General features: G+C 39.0%; 1 protein-coding gene across 10 annotated transcripts in view; it reads left to right on the forward strand.

Moving 5' to 3' along the window:
• Nucleotides 1–21,547, forward strand: part of tanc2b (tetratricopeptide repeat, ankyrin repeat and coiled-coil containing 2b) — a 170,680-nt gene that overhangs the window by 90,654 nt on the left and 58,479 nt on the right. The window lies entirely within an intron of this gene.

The raw sequence follows: 21,547 nt of genomic DNA on the forward strand, positions 1-21,547 counted from the left end.
ATTTTGAACATGAAATCCAACTATAACTAACAGCTATAACACTGTGAAAGTATGAAACGCAGACAATAAAAGCACTAATTAGATCATTAAAATCTATTTAAGGTTCAAAGTAATATTGCTGACCAAATATTCAGAACAGTAATGCACCAAGGGATAATGAATAGCAAGTCTTATGGTTCAACAAAGTGAATGCTGTCATGTATTATTTAACGAAGACGTGCACCAGCAGCTTAACCATGGCTCAGCTCCGTCAGTTCCTCCACCTCCTCCACCTCCTCCTGCCTGTTGGAAGCTGTTCAAAGTTATTTTTTCCCCTAAAAGCTAGGACATATTTATGTGCTTTATAAAGTATGAACCAGTTATGAGTCCACCTTAGGACTGGACAACAGCTAACATTTAGGGTTTTTTAGAGTGCAAACAAAACTTGTGTCTGGTCTTGAGATGTTGTCTCAGCAAGGGGGTGTGGTCACTTAGTGGTCCAGGTGCTGGATTACTGATCAGGTTGTGACATCAAATCCCACCTCCGCCAAGCTGCCCCTAACCCTCAGTTGCATAAAATATAAGCTCTTTATATTGATGTCTGACAAATGCCTGGAATGTAAAGTATATTTTAATTTCCTTTATTTTCATTTGTTGCAGGATGAAATTATAATATAATATTCTACATATCAATAGTGTGTGTAAAATTCATCACCTGTAATAAGGACCTAATAGATATTTGAGACATAATATGTTTTTTTCCCCTGATAGACAGTTGAGTGCCCATAGATCATCCAGTGTATAGTATAGGAGCTCCTGAATAGTTTTGTTCAAAAGTGTTTATACATCACGAGAGCTCATATCATTAACCAGTGTCTAGAAACACTTCAAGCTCATCTACATCTCCCTACAAAAACCCTTGAAACTAGCTTTGTATGGAAACAAGGTCATCATCATAGTACACATTTCTAATGTGCAGGAATTATCTGCTCAATAATACAGCTTTCCCTCTTCTAATCATGATAAAAAAATATCATAGATGCACTGCCTACACTTATACTGCGTTTGTAGATTTTTTGGGGGGGGTTTAATTCAAATTGTTGGCTATAAAACAATATTCTAGAAAAACAAACAAAAACAATTTAACTTGTACTAGCAAAGTATACTGTTATTATTATTATTATTATTATTATTATTATTATTATTATTATTATTATTATTATTATTATTAATATTACCTGTCAACTGCTCCTCCTCTGAGCATGGGGCAGCGTCCATCTTGCCCTAACGGACGACTATTAACACTTATTGCAGCTCCATTTTTGACCACAAAGGTCCAATAAGCTGGACAGTGTATTGAATTAAACTATTGTGAAAGATCCATTTTGTGTATTTTTTATTTTGAGAATGATGACAGAGGATAGCAGACTATCGATGCTACAGATCAAATTCTACAGAATGAAATTATAGTTTGAAAATATATCATTCGTGTTTGAATGAAAAATATAAACCACCAACAGGGGATCACTGGTACAGGAAGATTTTAAAAATGTTCCTTCTTCCTTTGTACGTTTGAACTGGACACAATAACGTAATGCCCTAATCGGCCGTAAGGTACAGGCTGTACTCGATTGATGTCATTTGATGTTATATGTATAAATTGTAAGCTGCTACTGGTCGAATTCCTGACTGTAGGAATCACATATACAGATGAAACATCATTATTAATAGAACTAGCCTTCTCTAAGACCTCTGTAAGGCTTCTGACCAAAAGCCAACCACTCCAATTACCTGTATATCACATATAAAGAGATCACCCACAGCAGGAAAAAAAGCAGCATATGATTATATAACATGATTATATAACTTCACTGATGATAAATCCATAAAGTTCTCTAGGGAACTGTAGAGAGAGATGTTCTGCCATCTGTGTGCTCTTCATAACTCGCCGGAGCAATTGTGCATCGTTAAATCTGGTTAGTCACATAGTTATACTGAAAAGAAGTCATGTAGTCCTGTTTATTTGATGGCAGACATGGATATCCGTGTAAGAGACTTGGCGCAAGGTTTAATTTTATCGCATTTTGTTACCACGCTGACCTTCTGTCCTGTGAGAAATAACTTATAAGTCGGCATGACTGTGCAGCACCTCTGCTCAGCCTCGCTTCCGCAAAGCACAAAAGGTTAGAACAATGTTCTGTTTATGAGCAGGGATTGAAGTGCTGACTGTAATACTACATATATATATAGTTGAATCTTTTCCTCTGTACCTCACTGTTGTCTCACTGATGATTTGAGCTACAATCCGATACGATGCATCTCAGTGTGTCAACGATTTAAAGCATTTATAGTTTTATAGTAGATTACATTAAATGCCATATAGATATCTAGCTTAAATAGAACCGAATAGAATTTAAATATATAATGAATTGATGTAATATTAATATAAAGCCATCTCCATAGGTTTATTGAGGCATATTTTAGGATGCATACCAAATGATATGCACTAGCTTAGTGGTTAACGTGTTGGAGTACTGATGAAAAGAGAAGGTTGTGAGTTTGAATCCCAGGTCCACCAAACTGGGCCCCTGAGCAAGGCCCTTAACCCTCAAGTGTATTAAAAATGAGATAAAAATGTAAGTACCTCTGAATAAGGGTGGAAATGGTTATTTGCCGATAGTTATTTGTAATTTCTATCTTAACTAGAGTCTGAGTTGCAGCTGAAGAGAAGCACGTCTTGTTTTGTGGCCCATACATCTTATAGATAACACATAACACATTTCTCCACACGGTTTGAGATGATTTGAAGAGGACTGGATGCTCTTTTTTTCTTTTCAGAAATGGTTTCTGTCTAGTCTGTCTAATCTTCTGTCACTACCCTACAGCATAGCCCAGATGTGAGAAGAATACTAGATTCTGGTCAGTAACAGTACTGGCCAGATGTTCTTGCAGTTCCTTTAATGTTGCAGTAGGTCTCTTGGCAGTTCCCCTGATAAGATTTCTTCTTGTCCTTGTTCAATATTTGAGAGACGTCCTGCTTCTGGTAATGTTACTGTGGTGTCTGTTTTCTCGATGGCCTTCACAGTGTTCCATGGGACATCGAATGTTTTGGAAATTCTTTTGTTTTTCTTTTCTGATATTTTTTGACAATGAGATCCTGTCCTTAGTTTTTAATCTCTTTGAGGACTATGGCTTCAGCAGTCAGATGAACCCAAGAAAATCCTGATCTTTATTTGGGTTTAATCAGAATCACTTCATTGGTTTATGATAATTACTTTTGAGCATGAAATTGAATGTGATTAGTTCATTTTAAGCACAGTCACATGACCCATACTCACACTCAAACATTTCTGTTTGTTTCAGTATATACTGCAACAAATACTTGTTTCTGATTGGCTGTACACATTAAACCATTTCTACAACAGCACTACTGAATTCTTCAATCTGATCGGTCAGAACGTGTTGATGCATTTTCTACGGTTAGCAGCTCGGGCAGTGGTTCCAGCCCCAGGGCAAATCATTAGTTATTGGTAATGAGCTTCACCTATTGTGTTATTGTTTCTATAGAAACTAATTCTACAAATAAATAGAAACTGGGGATTTCTAGGACAGATATTCATCAGTAACATAATCCAAATAAGATTAAGGATGCCCCTTAACAAAGAAACATGTATAGTCTTTGATATGATGGAGTTTTGTGGTTAAGAAGAAAACAAGTTTATTTAAATTCAGGACAGAGAACGTTGCGCAAGCTGGCTAGTTACATTACTGTTAAAGGTGCATCTGGTGAAGTTATCTGCTTTGCTTCCAGCCAAACCCTTAATTTAATTTGTTTATAGAGCAGAGAAGTTGTGAGGAAGGGGAAGCAGCAGAGTTAGTGTTAGTGTTAAAGAACCCGTCCACACGACATCACCCTCAGCCTGCAGTGATTTCTCCAATTAAATGCCCTGACCTTAATGGTGCAATTGAAGTGTTTAGTTTAATGGTGCAGAAAGGAATGATTTAAAGGCTACAAGGCATTGACAGCATGTGGTAGAGGACAAGAAATGTTAAAGGAGATTTCTGCTCTTTAATATAATTTGAACTAGCAGAACCTCTGTTTTTATATGCTACTTATAGCAAGTCCTTGCCTTAATATCCTGATATATGAAAACTATGACACTGACACCTTAACCGGTTTTATTTAGTTCGCCATTATATCTTATTTTAATGCATTTTAACATAGACAGCTCATGCTAATACCATAAATGGAAAAAAACTGCAGAAACATTTGAATTTATTAGCCACTAGCAGGATTGTTGACTTCTTCAAGATGAAGTGTAGTTCAGGTATGTCCTGTATCTGTGTAACAAGTGGTCAAATATTCCAACTGAAAAACAAATAGAACATTATAGCAAAATGTTTAGCAAAAAAAGCAAAACACCTGCTTTTGTGCACAAACCCTTAACTCGTAGCTTATTAAAGGACTTTTTGCTGTAGCACTCAGTCTTCTGAAGGTAAGAGTCTACCATCTTAGCACATCATGAATTCATTACCAGACTCTTCCTTGCAGAAATGCTCCAGATCGATCGGTTGTACTGCAGCCTTCAAGTCACCTTCCACACATTTTGGATAGACTTTAGACCTGTCTCTGACTGGGTCATAGATTGATTTGAGGTATTTGTAGTTTCTATCTTTACTAGAGCCAGATTTCCAGCTGAAGAGAAGCAACTTCACAGCATGATGCTGCCACCACCATGCTTCTGTCTTGTTTTGTAACCCATATATCTTAGAACATATACTAGTTTGGGATGATTTTCACAGGACTGGATGTTTTTTGCTTTTTTTTGTTCTTCAGTATTTCACTTATTTTAAAATTTTGGTTTCTGTCTAGTCTGTCTAATCTTCTGTCACTACCCCATAGCCCAGATGTGTGAAGAATACTAGATTCTAGTCACATGCAGAGAGTGAACAGTACTGGCCAGATGTTCTTGCAGCTCCTTTAATGTTGCAGTAGGTCTCTTGGCTGATAAAATTTCTTCTTGTCCTTGTTCAATATTTGAGGGACGTCCTGTTTCTGGTAATGTTACTGTGGTGTCCGTTTTCTCCGATTCTTGACAACGGCCTTCACAGGGACATCTAATGTTTTGGAAATCATGTTTTATTCCTGTGTTCTAATCAATACTCTGACAATGAGATCCTGTCCTTAGTTTTTAAGCTCATTGAGGATTTATGGCTTCAGCAGTCAGATGAAACCAAGAAATGGCTAATCTTTATTTCAGGTTCATCAGAATCACTTCATTGGTTAGAGGAAAATGATAATTACTTTTGAGCATGAGATTGAATGTGATTGGTTTATTCTGAGCACGCTTGCATGGCCCGGTACTAAAACGGTGCTCACACTTATACAACCTGGTTATTGTGTTTTCTTTTTCTGAACCGTTTCTGTTTGTTGGTCACATTTTTTTGGAAAAAGATCCACATCACAAAGCCCTGCAATTTTATCTGGAATGACTTTTTAAAGCCACTCTATCTCTTTACCTTGGTAATTAATATATATAAGATAAAATTGGTTATGACAACAGCAGCAATAGCTAAAATGCTGCTCTACTGTTTAGCTTTGTCACACTTTAGCCATATTTATTATACACTGTATTGCCAAAAGTATTCGCTCACCCATCCAAATAATCAGAATCAGGTGTTCCAATCACTTCTATGGCCACAGGTGTATAAAATCAAGCACCTAGGCATGCAGACTGTTTTTACAAACATTTGTGAAAGAATGGGTCGCTCTCAGGAGCTCAGTGAATTCCAGCGTGGAACTGTGATAGGATGCCACCTGTGCAACAAATCCAGTCGTGAAATTTCCTCGCTCCTAAATATTCCACAGTCAACTGTCAGCTGTATTATAAGAACGTGGAAGTGTTTGGGAATGACAGCAACTCAGCCACGAAGTGGTAGGCCACGTAAACTGACGGAGCGGGGTCAGCGGATGCTGAGGCGCATAGTGCGAAGAGGTCGCCAACTTTCTGCAGAGTCAATCACTACAGACCTCCAAACTTCATGTGGCCTTCAGATTAGCTCAAGAACAGTGCGCAGAGAGCTTCATGGAATGGGTTTCCATGGCTGAGCAGCTGCATCCAAGCCATACATCACCAAGTGCAATGCAAAGCGTCGGATGCAGTGGTGTAAAGCACGCCGCCACTGGACTCTAGAGCAGTGGAGACGCGTTCTCTGGAGTGACGAATCGCGCTTCTCCATCTGGCAATCTGATGGACGAGTCTGGGTTTGGCGGTTGCCAGGGGAACGGTACTTGTCTGACTGCATTGTGCCAAGTGTAAAGTTTGGTGGAGGGGGGATTATGGTGTGGGGTTGTTTTTCAGGAGCTGGGCTTGGCCCCTTAGTTCCAGTGAAAGGAACTCTGAATGCTTCAGCATACCAAGACATTTTGGACAATTCCATGCTCCCAACTTTGTGGGAACAGTTTGGAGCTGGCCCCTTCCTCTTCCAACATGACTGTGCACCAGTGCACAAAGCAAGGTCCATAAAGACATGGATGACAGAGTCTGGTGTGGATGAACTTGACTGGCCTGCACAGAGTCCTGACCTCAACCCGATAGAACACCTTTGGGATGAAATAGAGCGGAGACTGAGAGCCAGGCCTTCTCGTCCAACATCAGTGTGTGACCTCACAAATGCGCTTCTGGAAGAATGGTCAAAAATTCCCATAAATACACTCCTAAACCTTGTGGACAGCCTTCCCAGAAGAGTTGAAGCTGTTATAGCTGCAAAGGGTGGACCGACGTCATATTGAACCCTATGGATTAGGAATGGGATGTCACTTAAGTTCATATGCGAGTCAAGGCAGGTGAGCGAATACTTTTGGCAATATAGTGTATGTATCTTTTTTTAGCAAAGGAATGGATTTGGAGCATTATCAGTGGTGCTGTATTGTAGTCTCAGATTGCTGAAATATGAAAACAGTGAATAAGTTTATTGTTTTTGATAAAAATATTTTGTAAAGTGCTATTCATTCCAGCGTGATCAAATTATTGGACATATTTATTATTAGTAATTTACTAGTGGTCTAACTACATTCAAATATCAGTGCTGATTCCAAATCTTCTATATTAATCCGGCTCTGTCTATTTTGAGCACATTCACAGCACCAGCACTTTGTGTTAATTGGTCAAGCAGGGGTCAGATACTAGCTGTGACACAATATCGCTAATGGTCATGATGGTAATGATGACAGAAATGAACACCTTTAAATTATGCTCTGGATCTGTTTTAAACAGTGTTGCCTTATTTATAAAGACTCCTGTAAAATAATGGCTGCTATTAAGCACTCACTGGCATACTGCAGTATGGCTGATACTCTAAATACCGTGACATTGAGTTTTATGGTTATGACACCTTAAATTCTTCAGAGCGTTCCACTGATAATGTTTGTGAATGAGAGTTTTTGTACGGAATAATGGAAGGAACACAGCGAAAAGACAGTGCCAATCAAACTTCTTGAAGCAAAGGCTTAACGGGATTGAGAAGGACTGAAGCCAGAGGGAGCGAGTGAGTGAATGAGAAAGAGAGAGAGAGAGAGAGAGAGAGAGAGAGAGAGAGATCTGCAGTGTGCTATTAATAGTCTTGGTAATGACTTGCTTACAAAACAGAGCAGTGGGATTACCAGTGTGTTACATCTATCTCTTCAGCTAATACCAGTGGTATTGAATGCTGGGTGTCTGTGTGTTTGGGGGTGGGGTGGTGGTGGTTGGTTGTATGTTGATTTCCTCTAGTATGAGAGATGCACTGTATTTCTTCTACCACATAAACCTCTTTGTCCATTTTCTTACTATTACATGGTGGAAAGATATGTCTTCTTGCTTGTGTGTCTCAACAGCTATTCTCATCTCATTCATTACACATTCTACACACTGGCATTTCTAATCAGTCAAAACAGAGTTCATACACGCAGACCTTTCTGAATTCTTCTTTCATTCATTTTAACTGCTGACAAAAAAGGTACATTTTTAATTAAATTAAAAGGCATTTAATTCAGAACAATGTAATTCTGATTTGTTCCAAGAAAATCTGTTTAAAATATATACAGATTCAGCCACTACAACCTGCCGATGTAACAAACACCACTCATAGACACTCATAGATATCTACTGTATCAAAGTGTGAATCGTACCATAAGGGAGAGTCCAGCTTGAGAGGCCCAAATCCACAATCTAGAGTGCACAGTGTAGTGTGTGAGAAATGCAATAATTAGTAGATCCGTCCCTTGTGAACAATTACACGTCCTTAAGCAAGCTTACCTACGGTGTGACAGCAAAAATGTGGCAGCAAAATAAGCTTCGGCACCGAAGCAATCTCACAATAATTACCATCAGACTCTCAGCCAGAACGGCTTACTTTTCAAACCTGATAGAATGTAACGTTAATGACCAGGCTATTTATGATTCTCAAATTTCCCCAGTTGCAATGATATTCTATAAGAAATTTAAAACCTTAAGGGCTAATATTTAACAGTAGGCTGCCAGCAATCCATTATGGACTACTCCATGCGTTGAAGATACGATGATAACCCAGGAGGTGCCATTATCTAAGACCGTCTCGATGAGTGCGGTCCTATTGGATACAATGAGCTCTGCACCTTTATGCTGACCTACTGTTTCTCATGGGTTGATGAAGCTTAGCCAAGGGGGAATTCTGTGAATTTTTTAAAGTTTGTTACAGTGCTGCAAATTACAACCCACCCTTAATTACCAAGTTCTTATAGTCACTAATCTGTTTAACTGACCACTTCATTTGAATTGGTTTACTTAAAACTTTATAAACAAGTAGGGCTGTAAATAATGTCAACCTAATCTAATAATAAATCTAATAATAATTGTAATAAAAATCAGTCCTGTGAGGGGACGTTTAGGAATGAGAAGACTCTACTGGTCCAAATATTTAAAATATGCTTGCACACATTTAAATAAAGAGCCTAATATTTAAATAATTGGATTGTGTTGGATTGGATTGTGCATTAAATAAATCTCTCCTGTAATTTAAAAAAAAAAAAATCCATGGCTGCAAATGTTTAAGAATGCCTACTGTAGGATAACTACCTGTGTCCTTCACAGTGATTGGGGAGGCCTTTCATTTAGCTAGTATCATAACATATAATCAGCGCTGGTTAAAGTAGTAAATGACCGTACCGGTTTGCATCAGATTGTGGATATTTTTCACTTTTGTACTTTTGTACTTGAGTTCAGCATTTCGCACTACTCTCTGTGATATTTTAATTTTTCTAAACGGTTTAGACAGACAGACCTTGTCTGGTGTCGATTTTATTTGACAGGCTATTACCAGTTGAATAAAATTGAGATATTTCAGATCCTAAATGTACAGTATTGATCTTCTGAGCTGTTAACACACAACTATATGTGTCAGCTCAACCTACGCATAATGGAAGACTATGAAATGTTGAGTTTTTAATTCTACACATTTATCAGCCAAAACTCTGGAATAGTGTGCCAGAAACTTTAGGAACACTCTGGACCTAAATAACTGTTATCTGAAACATCTTGTTTTGACCTTCTAAAAAAAACTTCAGATTTTGTAGTCGGTGAAGAGTTTCATATAAATAATGATGATTATTAATTATTAGTGTTATTGTTGTTTGTTCGTATTCATTAGAAAATGGTGTGTAATTGGGTGTACAAGGTCTGTCATTGTGGCCCTGTCAGATTAGAGCTATTCTATCAGCCCTATTATCAGTTCTCACAAGTTTTAATTATTGAACAAATGGATAAAAACCTTCAGCACTGATTGTTAGTAATCGTCTCTCACATCTCGAACACTGGATGAAGACGTTAAAGCACAGCTGATAAGGTCTAGAAAATGTGCCATTTATATCGACTGAGTCACACCCAAAGTCACTAAGACGGATGTTAGTTTAATGCTCAATTATCTTGTTGTTTTCCCTGCAACCAACCAGATCTACTTCATTCTGCCATAATGTGACATTCTCTGCTTCGGATATTACTGCCGAAGTCATTACAGCTGGAAGTTTGTCTGGTATTGTACTAATTCTAACAATGTGCTACATGCTACATTAGCTGCAAAAATGATGCCCACACAATTGTACTTATGGTTTAACATTTGTTCACTTAACAGAAGATTTTATTTAACGTCACTTAAATAAGAATGAGCTCAGAGCTAAGAATTTTCAGCTAAAAGGCTCTTGGAATTTAAAGGTATGTCCATCAAGATTGGGGATCTGAAGGAAACAGGTGAACTTCAACGACATTTTCTTTTACTTCCTGAAGTTCTGCTCCCAGGATTTATGTTGGACTTCATGTAGCATTAGCATTACAGAGGATTGTGATGAGTAGTGATATGGTAGGCTGTTTCTTTAGGTTCATTAAGGTTCAATGCTTTGTAATCACGTTGTAATTCCGATATAGATCATAAAAATCCCTAGTGTTTGTTGTACTGCGTTAGGGAAGATAGCATTACTTCGCAAGTAGATCTATACCTAATCATCAAATGCCTGCCTCAATATAGCCCACATCTCATTAGCAGAGTTGACATCTGTGGTCTTCTTTCATAGCTACACCAACTGTTTCACAAGTTGTTAAAACACTGAATAGTATTACCGTAGGCTGCTTTTTATCACGGAGGCGGTGATTGCTTTCAAAGACCAAGCGAGAAGACAAGCATCAACAGATGGCTACATCACCGCTCTCCCCTCGGCAGTTATCCACTTATTACTCTTGTCAAACTATGACATACCATCACATTTCAGTTACCCAGAGCAACTTATCTTTCAATCACGTTACCCAAGAAGTCTTCTTGGTATAGAACGTTTTTTTTTTCCATAGTGAGCATTACACTTCCTTGTATCCCTGTGTTGCCCAATTTAATGAGGAAAACTAAGGGACAGCCCCCAACAGCCACCACACCACCAAACCCCACCCCAAACACACCCCTCCCCCTTCCGTTTTTAAAAAAAAATGAATGAGACATCTAAATTAGTATCAAGAGCCTTGCTAGCTGTGGAGGCGTTCTGGTTAATGCAATTTATGCAAACTTTTTATATTATATAATCAGCATAGTTGCATGATTGCTCAGATCTAAGGTTTAAAGCCAGATATAATGTTAGCTTGACAGTGAGCCTGTTGCTACGGCTAATTATTTTATGACTATTAATTACTGTGGCTTAGTCGGTAGCATGTTTGTGGGGTTTGATTCCCACCTCTTCTCAGTGTGAATGAAGTTGCGTTGGCTTTTTTTGTTCTGGGTACTTTCCTCTGCAGTCCAGAGACAGGTATTGTATGATGATTGGCATCCTCTAAATTGGCCATAGTGTGTAACAGTGATGGCACCCCTTCCCGACCGTCCCGTACCTTGTGCCTCGGGTCCCCTGGGATAGACTCCATCCTCCCCTGTGGCTGTGTGTAGGTGTGTAGAATAAGTGCTACAGATGGATGGATGGTAGTCAGGAAAACCCTAAAAAGAACACTACTAAACATAAAATTGTATTTTTTCCCACACCCCTGGGACAGGACTATATCCCATCTCAATTTCACACCTCCACCTCGAGAGGCGCTTACATTCCCAGGTGAATGGGAGAGATTTTTTAAGAAGCGCACAACCGAGTCTCTGTAACCAGGGCAACAGTGATGTTGACATGCAAGCTCATCATTCTCTGCTTCACACTTATACATACTAGCGCATGAAAGTACCATAACACGGAATAAATCACGTCTCATTCTTATTTGCCTTTTACCTTTAAACAATGGATTGCAGCATTTTATTTTTTAGTGTAGGACAGAATTTGTTGACTTTAAAGATTTGTGTGTATAGGTGTGTGTTTAATATGTTTCTTTAAGTATATATTAATCTGGGGGATGGAGTATAAAGACCTGTTGGTGTTCATGTTCTTGCCCAGGTTACCATGGTGATGTGGGCTGCACATTCACGAGCTCGCTGTGCTCGATATGTCACACTGTGTGTTTGTGTATGTGTGTGTGTGTTGCACAAAGGTATTCAGTGTTGCTCATCCAATTTCACACTGATATGCATGTGCCACACCATGTCCATTGTCCACTGACTCTCCTGTCAACAACAGCGATGTAATCTCGTGCAGCCCACATACACACAGACTGACTGCGTTTTTAATATTAATATTCATTTTTCAACACCATTAATTTGGACGGATTGGCTTACACCCAAACCGTCCTAGTGCTCACATGCTCTCCCTGAGAAAAACACTACACCTAATTTTAGACCCACTACTGAGCTCTCCACATACCACATCCAGTATCCTGTTATATTCCCTGTTTGCAAGATACCTCAGATGAAAACAGGAATCATCGAAATCATTCCACTTAAAGGTCTTATACAAGCATTTCATTTTAGCATTAAATATAGTACTAATGAGGAATTAATTCTGAAAACTTGGCAGAGATGTTTGAATATGTAACTACAGCTGAAATGGACTGGTGTCGGGAGGCAGAGACAGCTACGGGTGAATAGTCAAATGTTTTATTTTAAATTCCAAAGAATGTTATCACAATTATTTAAGGTAGAACAAAGCAAATTCTTAACCAACGAGAATCAAGAACCTTGGATACAACAGGTAGGATATGAAATTGGTCAGTAAGATGGTGACTGTAAGGGAGCCTTTATTTTTTGTCACATAAACATTACAGCACAGTGAAATTCTTTCTTCACATTACCCAGCTTTTAAAGTTGGGGTCAGAGCACAGGGTCGATCATTATACAGCACTCCTGGAACAGAGACAGTTAGCAGTCTAGTTCAGGCGTCCAATAGTGGCAGATTGGTAGCACTGGGGCTTGAATCAGTGACCGTCCAATCAACAACCCAGAACCTTAGCATTTAAGCTTAGCATTTAGCTGCTTTGAATTCAGTTGATTGAATTGGTATTCAGCTTATTGGGGATGTGGTAGCTTAGTGATTAAGTTGTTGGGCTAATGATTCCCAGGTCCACCAAGCTGTCACTCCTGAGCCCCTGAGCAAGACCCGTAACCCTCAATTGCTCAGCTGTATAAAAATGAGATAAGTTGCTCTGGCAGAAATGTAAATGAATTGAATTGTATCTCGACACTGCAGGTTGGTGGACATGATGGACTTGACATTGCTTGCTCTCATCTTGCCATTTTTAGGTCTAAAATATAAATAAACCTTGATAAACCTGGGCCTATGAATATTTGATGCGTTTTAGTGATGTTCCCCTGCCTCTCTCGTTAGAGATGCACAGTGTAGTTGACCTTTGCGCTTAAAGCCGAAGCGTCCGAAGCTGAAAGGATCTCATTACGCTGTACACCTAAATGTCTAAACTGCAAAAATAATAAAGATTTTCTAGCCAGTGAAGCCACTGAAGATCAGTATGGGTGCTTCTCAATCAGCTCGCTAGCTCCATAGGACATTAAGATACTCGTGACTTTCATGGATTTCCGGCAAAGTTCTCATTTCCTCATCAGTCACTGTTTAAACCCCAGTAAAATATTTATCTTTTATATAAATTAGCTCGTATAAATTTGTTAGCTTAATTACGCCGGTTTCTGTCATGGTGCTTCAAGCAAGCTCGTAGACAAGCTAGTGGATTCTTTTAAACTAATAAACCACTTAAAAACAAACCGTTGAATAAATGTAAATATCTTTAACGTCAGAATTTATGTGAAAGCTACAACAAAAATAACAAGATCTGTAGTCGAAATCAGCCAAGAGTTCATCCGCCATTTTTTTCTGAAGCATAAATTTTCTGAAACATTAATACGAACATATTGAAGGGAACATAGTGAGCATGGATGCTCCCTGGGAGTATTGTGGGATTTTTAAGGGAGCGAATGGTCCAGTGTGTTAGAAGGAGCTTGCGGTCTAGAGAGATAAATAAAGAGAGAGAGAGAGAGAGAGAGAGCCCTTAAAATGGCCGACTCCCTGACCAGCACCCTGACGGCTGAACTAGAGCTGATTGAGACACAGCCAATGTTTCTGTAAGCTTGTCTCCCTACCTTATTGTCATTTCTGCAGCATATCTGGAATAAAAATGATGGATACCATAATTACGTGTGTCCTTGAAGCTGGCCATGAAAAAAGCCCCGTCCTTGTGAGTTTTTCGCTCTAAAACCTTGACCTCTGCTGCTTTATTGTCTTCACTCAGAAACCTCAATTATACATTTTAGGACCTTTAACCATTCCTGTTGTTTTCAGGACTGTTTATCACTGAATATCGCCAGAATAGAGATTGTAGTAAACTTCATGTAGTAAACTTCACAGCAGACTGATGCTTTACATGGGTGTTCTGCCTGTAGTTTTGTAGAGCTCTCTAAACTTTAGATTTCCAGAAAAATCTTAGCCTGGCGCAATGGTTATTAAATCAGTGTATTCCATTAAAATGTAAGTCACAGTGTAAATTCTAGGATCTGCAGTTAGACCAGTTTGATCATTTAAAATCTTAAGGTTCACATTAGTAATCATGTGTTTATGTTACTTTAAATGATCACGGCTCTCACATGGATACCAACTGGATATTTCAGAAATGCCTGTCAAGTTTTTTATTTTATTTTAAAATTATTAAAATTATATTTTATATTTTAATATTTTATTTTATTTTATTTTATTTTATTTTATTTTATTTTATTTTATTTTATTTTTTAAAATCTGTTCACAGCAAGAGCTTATAATCATGCTACCAGTTCATATGCTAGGTACAAATTATCTTTCTATATCTTTTTTTTCCTCCCAAATTTCTCTCCTTTGTTGTTGTTTAATATTTTAATATTTTCTTCTTTGCACTCAGTTTTTATTCATACACTGCATATACTGCTATATTTTTCTGTTTGTGTTATAAAGTTATTATAGATGAATGTAGTACGTAAGAAAAAAAGTCTTTTTGAGTTGATTTGATTTGTCGTTCTCAGCGTGGTTTTGAGGATTAGGCGACTTCAGAGATTTTTGTCAGCATCTTTTTAATAATAAAAAAAAGAATGCATTTTATTTGTTCTAGTTCTCAAGAGTCTGAGTGAAATGAGTGAGATGAAGCCGAGTGAGCCTTCAGATTAGTGAACGCACACAAACACACACATGCAGGTTGTGTAGGTAATCATCAGCGTCTGAGATCTGAGGTGGGCAGCGACCAAACGTCAGCAGAGGGAACGCAGCAGTGGAGGTGTGGAGGTGAAGTTAGGAGTGTGAGGAGACAATCAGGCTGCAGTCGGGTTCATACGGTGGCTGAGAAGTGCAAAACACAATAATAAATACAAAAACACAATAACAAATTCAACAACACACACAATAACGAACCAGGAAACACAGTAACAAATCCAGAAAAACAAAAAAAAATCCCAAAGACAATAACAAATTTAAAAAAAAACACAATAACAAATCCACAAACACAATAACAAAAAAAAAACCAAACAAATCTGAAAACACAAGGAGAATTCAGACAAACTGGAAAAGGTAGGTATAGTTTTTGTGAACGGAATTCTTCCCTCTGATTGGACGAGACATGGGTCACTCAGGACCTACAGGAAGTCCAGCAGTAGCTGCAGCAGTAGAAAGTGGATTGGTGTGTGTATGAACACAGCTCTGCTCTTATAGCGCTCCTTACATCCTTTCATCTGGAATAGTTTGCTCTTCCAAACATTCCTGGTGTGTTTTTAGAGATAATCTTTACTCCTTGATACGCTATCATTATATCCAAAATCACACCATATGAACCTCCTTCCTCACAGTAGTGCTGAATGAACTCCATTTTCTTATAAATATAAATATATATGTTTGTTGTTTTCTTTAAAAGATTTAAATTTTCACTATTGATTAAAATGGTTTAAAGTGAAGGCAGAACTCTGTAGAACTTCTGTATTTCAACTTTCTGTATATCCTGAGTGACAGATGTCTCGTCCAGTCAGAGGGAAGATTTCCATTCGCAAGCTATACCTAACTTTTCCACTTTGTCTGATTCGTCCTTGTGTTTTCGGTTTTGTTATTTTGCTCTTCTTGGCCACGGTAGGATCAGGAGAGAGAAGTGAGTAGTAGTTGCCAGTTTTGGAAGAATTGCAGTAGTATTGGGATGATGAGAAACCGAAGAAGAACCTGAATGAACTTTCCGGAAAAACATTGTGCATCTACAATAAATATGAAATCTTGCATCACCAAGAACAGGAACAGCTATGAAAAGTTGATGTAAATAATGATAACACTACACCGGGTATAACTGAATAAGTGAAGGGATATTTATGTAAATGTAGTGAGTTTAGCGAGTTAGCAAGGTAACACAGCATGAGTAGAACAACAATGACAACAAAATGCAAAAACTAAGGCACAGTGTTAATGTTGCGTTGCGACTTAAATAATGCTTGTTAAACATAAACGCTGATCAGACAAGCGGAACACCAAGTCTTTGTATGATCAATTCAGACTCTTTGCAACATTTAATGAAACAAAACGTTTATTATAATGCAGCGTTATTAAATACGGTTAATTACACATTATTTCTCTGGCCAAGCGAACACCGGTGTGACTCTCAGCAGGACGTCTCTGAAGCTCAGGGCTTTCATTTCTCATTCTCATGACTGGTGCAAATCTGGTCTCATATCTGTAATATCTTTAACTGGGATTGAATCAGTGAGGAACGGTTGCGATTGCAGCTGTGCTGTGTGTGTGTGTGTGTGTGCGCGTGTGTGTGTGGTGCTTTGTGTTTTTTACATTAACTATAAGCAATGATGAGAAATTCAATTTGTTTATGCAAACTATACACCGATCAGGCATAACATTATGACCAGTGTGAGGTGAAGTGAATAAGACTGATGATCTCCTCATCATGGCACCTGTTTGTGGATGGGATATAGCAGGCAGCAATATATGGGATATATTGGGCGGCCAAGGTTCATTGATGCACGTGGGGAGCGAAGGCTGGCCCGTGTGATCCGATCCAACAGACGAGCTACTGTTACTCAAATTGCTGGTTCTGATAGAAAGGCGCTTTGGCAGCAAAAGGGGGACCAACACAATATTAGGCAGGTGGTCATAATGATATGCCTGATCGGCGTACATAATGTTTTACAAACTCCCTTTGGTTTCAGTCTAATAATCACACTGACAGCTTTGTAGGTCAGAGAAGGTTCAGGGTTCAAAGAGGAAAATATTGAAAGGATGTAGGAGGTGGAAGCATGGTCTACTAGGCGTTTGGTGGAAGCATGGTCTACTCTAAGGTTTACCCAGTCGACCAGTAAGGTCATAGACCATAATAATGTAAGGTTTATTGTGGCAGATTAGATTAATAAGGTAGTATTTAATAGATACATTCTCAGGTTTCTGAGATATACACAAAGCTGTGGTCTTGGCAGAGCACAGAAAAGCAGCTGTTGCTGAATTCCCTGGAGTGATCCGTCTAGGAAGCTTTGGAGAGAAGCCGAGGCTGAGATGAAATCAGCTTTCTGGACAGCAGCTTGTCAGATTCAGAGCCAACCTGTGACCGCTGTCTGAGATCCTAACACCTGTTGTGGATCAGCACATGCTTGCAGAAGAAGAAAGAGCCGTGTCTTCAATGTATCTGGATTCACAAATGAAGTGTACTTATTAGAGGAGAAAGAAAGAAACCTTGGAGACCTCCATAAACACTTAACATGCACTGTGTTTTTCTGAACAGATAAGCTTACTGTCCTCCATCATGGTGTGACCTCTGCTTCAAACTGCAGAACATTCTGCATTGGCAATTACCAAGGACAGAGTACACGCTGAATGAAAATTGGTGACCTTTGGGCTTTTTGTGGGTTCAGAAAATGCAAAATCTTTAGTGCTGAATGGTTATTCATTCATTCATTCATTCATTCATTCATTCATTCATTCATTCATTCATTGCATGCAGTGTGTTTATATTACATTTTTTTTGTATAGTGCTTTTAACAACATCATGCAGCAGCTTTACTGCATAAACCATTATTATTAAGAAAAACGAGTTAAAAGCAAACTCTATACTGTTCATATCCTCAAATGAACCTCCTAACACACACATATACATACAGTTCCCAGTTCACATTCACTCACAGATGGATCCCAGCTGTTTACGAGCATCATGAAGCATCAGCGACACGTGGAACAGATGTTTTACTGCCAGAATGTAACATTTTGCAGTTGTACAAAAACACAAGACATTATTTGTAGACTGGGTGTAGTTCACAGCTTTACATTTCATCTTTACCTCCATTTCTCAGTGTATACAGATGGTACATGGTACAGAAATGTGTCATTGTTGAAATTTCTGTCAGTAAAAATTCAGTAGCTTGAGCAAAACTCTGCTCATATAGGCATCTGCTTTTGAGGTAAATTGCATAATTAGTTAGCTAGCTGTTTCACAGAGCGTTTAAAGATCTGTTTAGAAAGACACAAAGACACAAGATGTGTATTTTTACGTCACTGGTGGTCCAGTGGCTGGATCCTGCACTCTCACTGCTGTGGCCTGGGTTCCATTCCTGGGCAGGGAATCATTCCAGCCACTGTGGGGTTAACTCGCAGTGCCAATACCAAGCCTGGATAAAATATAAGGGTTGTGTCAGGAAGGGCATCTGGTGTAAAACATGTGCCAAATCAATGTATGTGGATCTTCTGTGGTGACTCCAACCATGGAGCCGCTGAAGGACAACGTTTATTTACATGTAACTTGTTCTTGTTGTCTAGCCTCAACATCCTAGCAAATAGACCAATCACGTCCCAAAAAATAATATTCAAGGAGAATCCTGGTCACAAATACATTACAGCACTGTGAAATTCTTTTCTTAACATATCCCACCTTAAGACGTTGGGGTCAGGGCACAGGGTCAGTCATGATGCAGTGCCGCTGGAACAGACAGGGTTAAGGGCCTTGCTCAAGGAACCAAAAGTGGCTGCTTGGAAGTGCTGGGGCTCGAACCCTGACCTTTTGTTCAATATCTGAGAGCATTATATCATCAGTCCATTAATATTTCTCTAACCAGGTCCAGATTATTTTTCTGAGACAGAAAGCTGCAAAGGAACACACAACAAACTCTTGTTATATTTGGAACTAGCATTAAAATCAGACATTGTAGGCCATCATTTGCACCCACATTCACACAGTCATTCACATCTAGGGGCACAAGCAGTCCACCTACTGCCATGTTTCTGCCAGGTGGGAGGAGACTGAAGAAGTCGGAAAATAACCTACAGCAATGATAATACAGTTTCAATTACTTGTTTTCCCCCCAATGCTCTGTCCATCTTTAGAATAAAGAAGGACGCGTTTGTTACTGGGCCTTTAAAACGAATTTATATGTTTCCTGACTGACCTCTTCATTTGTGAAATGAGAAAAATCACATCCTATTTAGTAAACTAAGTTAGATCTCTGGCTAACAGATTAGCAGATTACCTGGTTAACAGATTAACTGGTTATCTCTAAAGTCATGTGTATGTAAAAAGGCATATTTTTTATAATACTTGTCATTGTGACTATAAACAATTTGGGGAAAAAGTGATTGTACATGATCATGGCTAGTGCATTACCTTACCTGGAGCCGTAGCCCAGATGAACCTGCATTCTGATCCAAGCTAAACCTTTTAAACATTTTAAATATAATAAAGTGCTTAATCCTGCATCCACCATGTGTGTGTAGAGTTTTGTGCTCTACCTGTCTCTCTGGGGTTTCCTCTGGGTACTCCGGTTTCCTCCCCCAGTCCAAACACATGTTGTGTGCTAATTGTCCTCTCTAAATTTCCTGTAGTGTGTGTGTGTGTGTGTGTTTGCGATTCTGCTCTATGACAGACTGGTATCCTGTCCATGGTGAACCCTGCCTTGTGCCCTGAGACTCCTGGAATGGGCTCCAGGTTCCCCATGACCCAGTAGGATAAGTGGTGTACAGTGATGTGTCAGATAAAGTAAAGTTTCAACCGATCCATCTTTCCACAGCAATGTTTTATCAGTGCCTACTGTTTATTGTGCAGCAAAGCTTGGGCATTTCATAAAAGATGGAATTCAGCCATGCTGTAAAGGCCAAAAGAACACTATATTTCCTTTCAATAACAATCCTATGGTAAATGTAGCCATTTTCCCTTCCCATCTGTACAGATATGATTATTTAGGCCAAGCTGCTACATACTGATTATGTAAGGAATTTCATGGTACTGAGTGTACAACTATGAGGATGTAATGCTGGTTGTAATGACTGCATGGGCTGCAGAAGGAACAGTGTGTTCTGAAACAGTTTTATATAGAACATCAGTTGCTATAAAAAGGCAATGAAAAGCAATTTTTTAATGATAAAAAAAAATCCTTAATAAAACTCAAGTTACTCATTGCAGTATTTAAAGGTTTTCACTTCTAAGGTAAGGAGAAGTTAAAATGCCAGAGCTTATGATTGAGTTATTGATTTTATTGTTATTGTGTAGCCAGACATTCTAGTTTGAGTAAGCGCTGATCTCTGGGGATTTTCACTTATACCGCTCTCACTGAACGGTGTGAAAAGCAAATAAAAAATCTATAAACAGTTCTGTAGGTGGAAAGGCTTTAAGGTCAGAAAGGAAATGTCAGACTAGTTTGAGCTACCAGGAAGGCTACAGGGACTCACATTTTACATCCATGTTGAGTAGAAAAGCAAACACAACAGCAGAAGATCACATCAGGGTCAACTCTTGTAGGCCAAGTACAAGTGACTAAAGTGGGCACTTATATTGGGCGGCTGAAGATTGGAACAACCTCACCTGGTCTGATGAAGCAGAATTTCTGCTGTGTCTAAAAACTTGTCAGAATTTGGTATGAATCTATGAGTCCCAACTTGCCTTGTTCTAACAGTCCAGGCTGGTGGAGGTGCTGTAATGCTGTGGGGAATGTTTTCATGGCACACAATGTGTCCCTTAATACCAGCTGAGCATCGCTTCAGTGCCACATAGTATTGGTGCAGACCACATGGACACAATCTACCCATTTAATAATGTCTTCTTCTAGCATTATAATGTCACCAAGCACAAGGTTTCTCAAAGTGGCTCCATAAACAATGACTTCAGTGTCTTTCCCAGTCACAGGATTGGGAATACAAGAGCACCTCTGTGGTGTGGTAGAGTCGGAGATTGGCAACATATACTGTATCTAAATGATAATAATAATACACTGTATTTCCAAAAGTATGTGAACCCCTGACCATCAAATACATTTGTGCATCCCATTCCAAAGCTGGTCCACTGTAACAGTCTCTTCTCTTCTGTGAAGGAATTCCACCAGATTTCAGATTGGTGTTGTGGGAATTTGTGATTTCATTCAGCCACAAAAGCATTAATGAGTCCTCGCACACAGTTTCAGCGTTCAAGTTTACCCCAATGGTGTTCAGTGGGATACGTTGAGGTCAGGGTCTTTAAGTTGTCTTTATTTGTCACATATACATTACTGCACAGTGAAATCCTTTCTTTGCATATCCTATCCTTGGAGGTTGGGGTCAGAGCACAGGGTCAGCCACAATACAGCACTCCTAGAGCAGGGTGGGTTAGGGGCCTTGCTCAAAGGTCCAACAGGGGCAGCTTGGCGGTGCTGGGGCTTGAACCCTGATCTTCCGGGCAATGACCCA

The sequence above is a fragment of the Hemibagrus wyckioides genome, linkage group LG13 (genome assembly GCF_019097595.1).
Source record: "Hemibagrus wyckioides isolate EC202008001 linkage group LG13, SWU_Hwy_1.0, whole genome shotgun sequence".
In the NCBI taxonomy this organism is placed as follows: Eukaryota; Metazoa; Chordata; class Actinopteri; order Siluriformes; family Bagridae; genus Hemibagrus; species Hemibagrus wyckioides.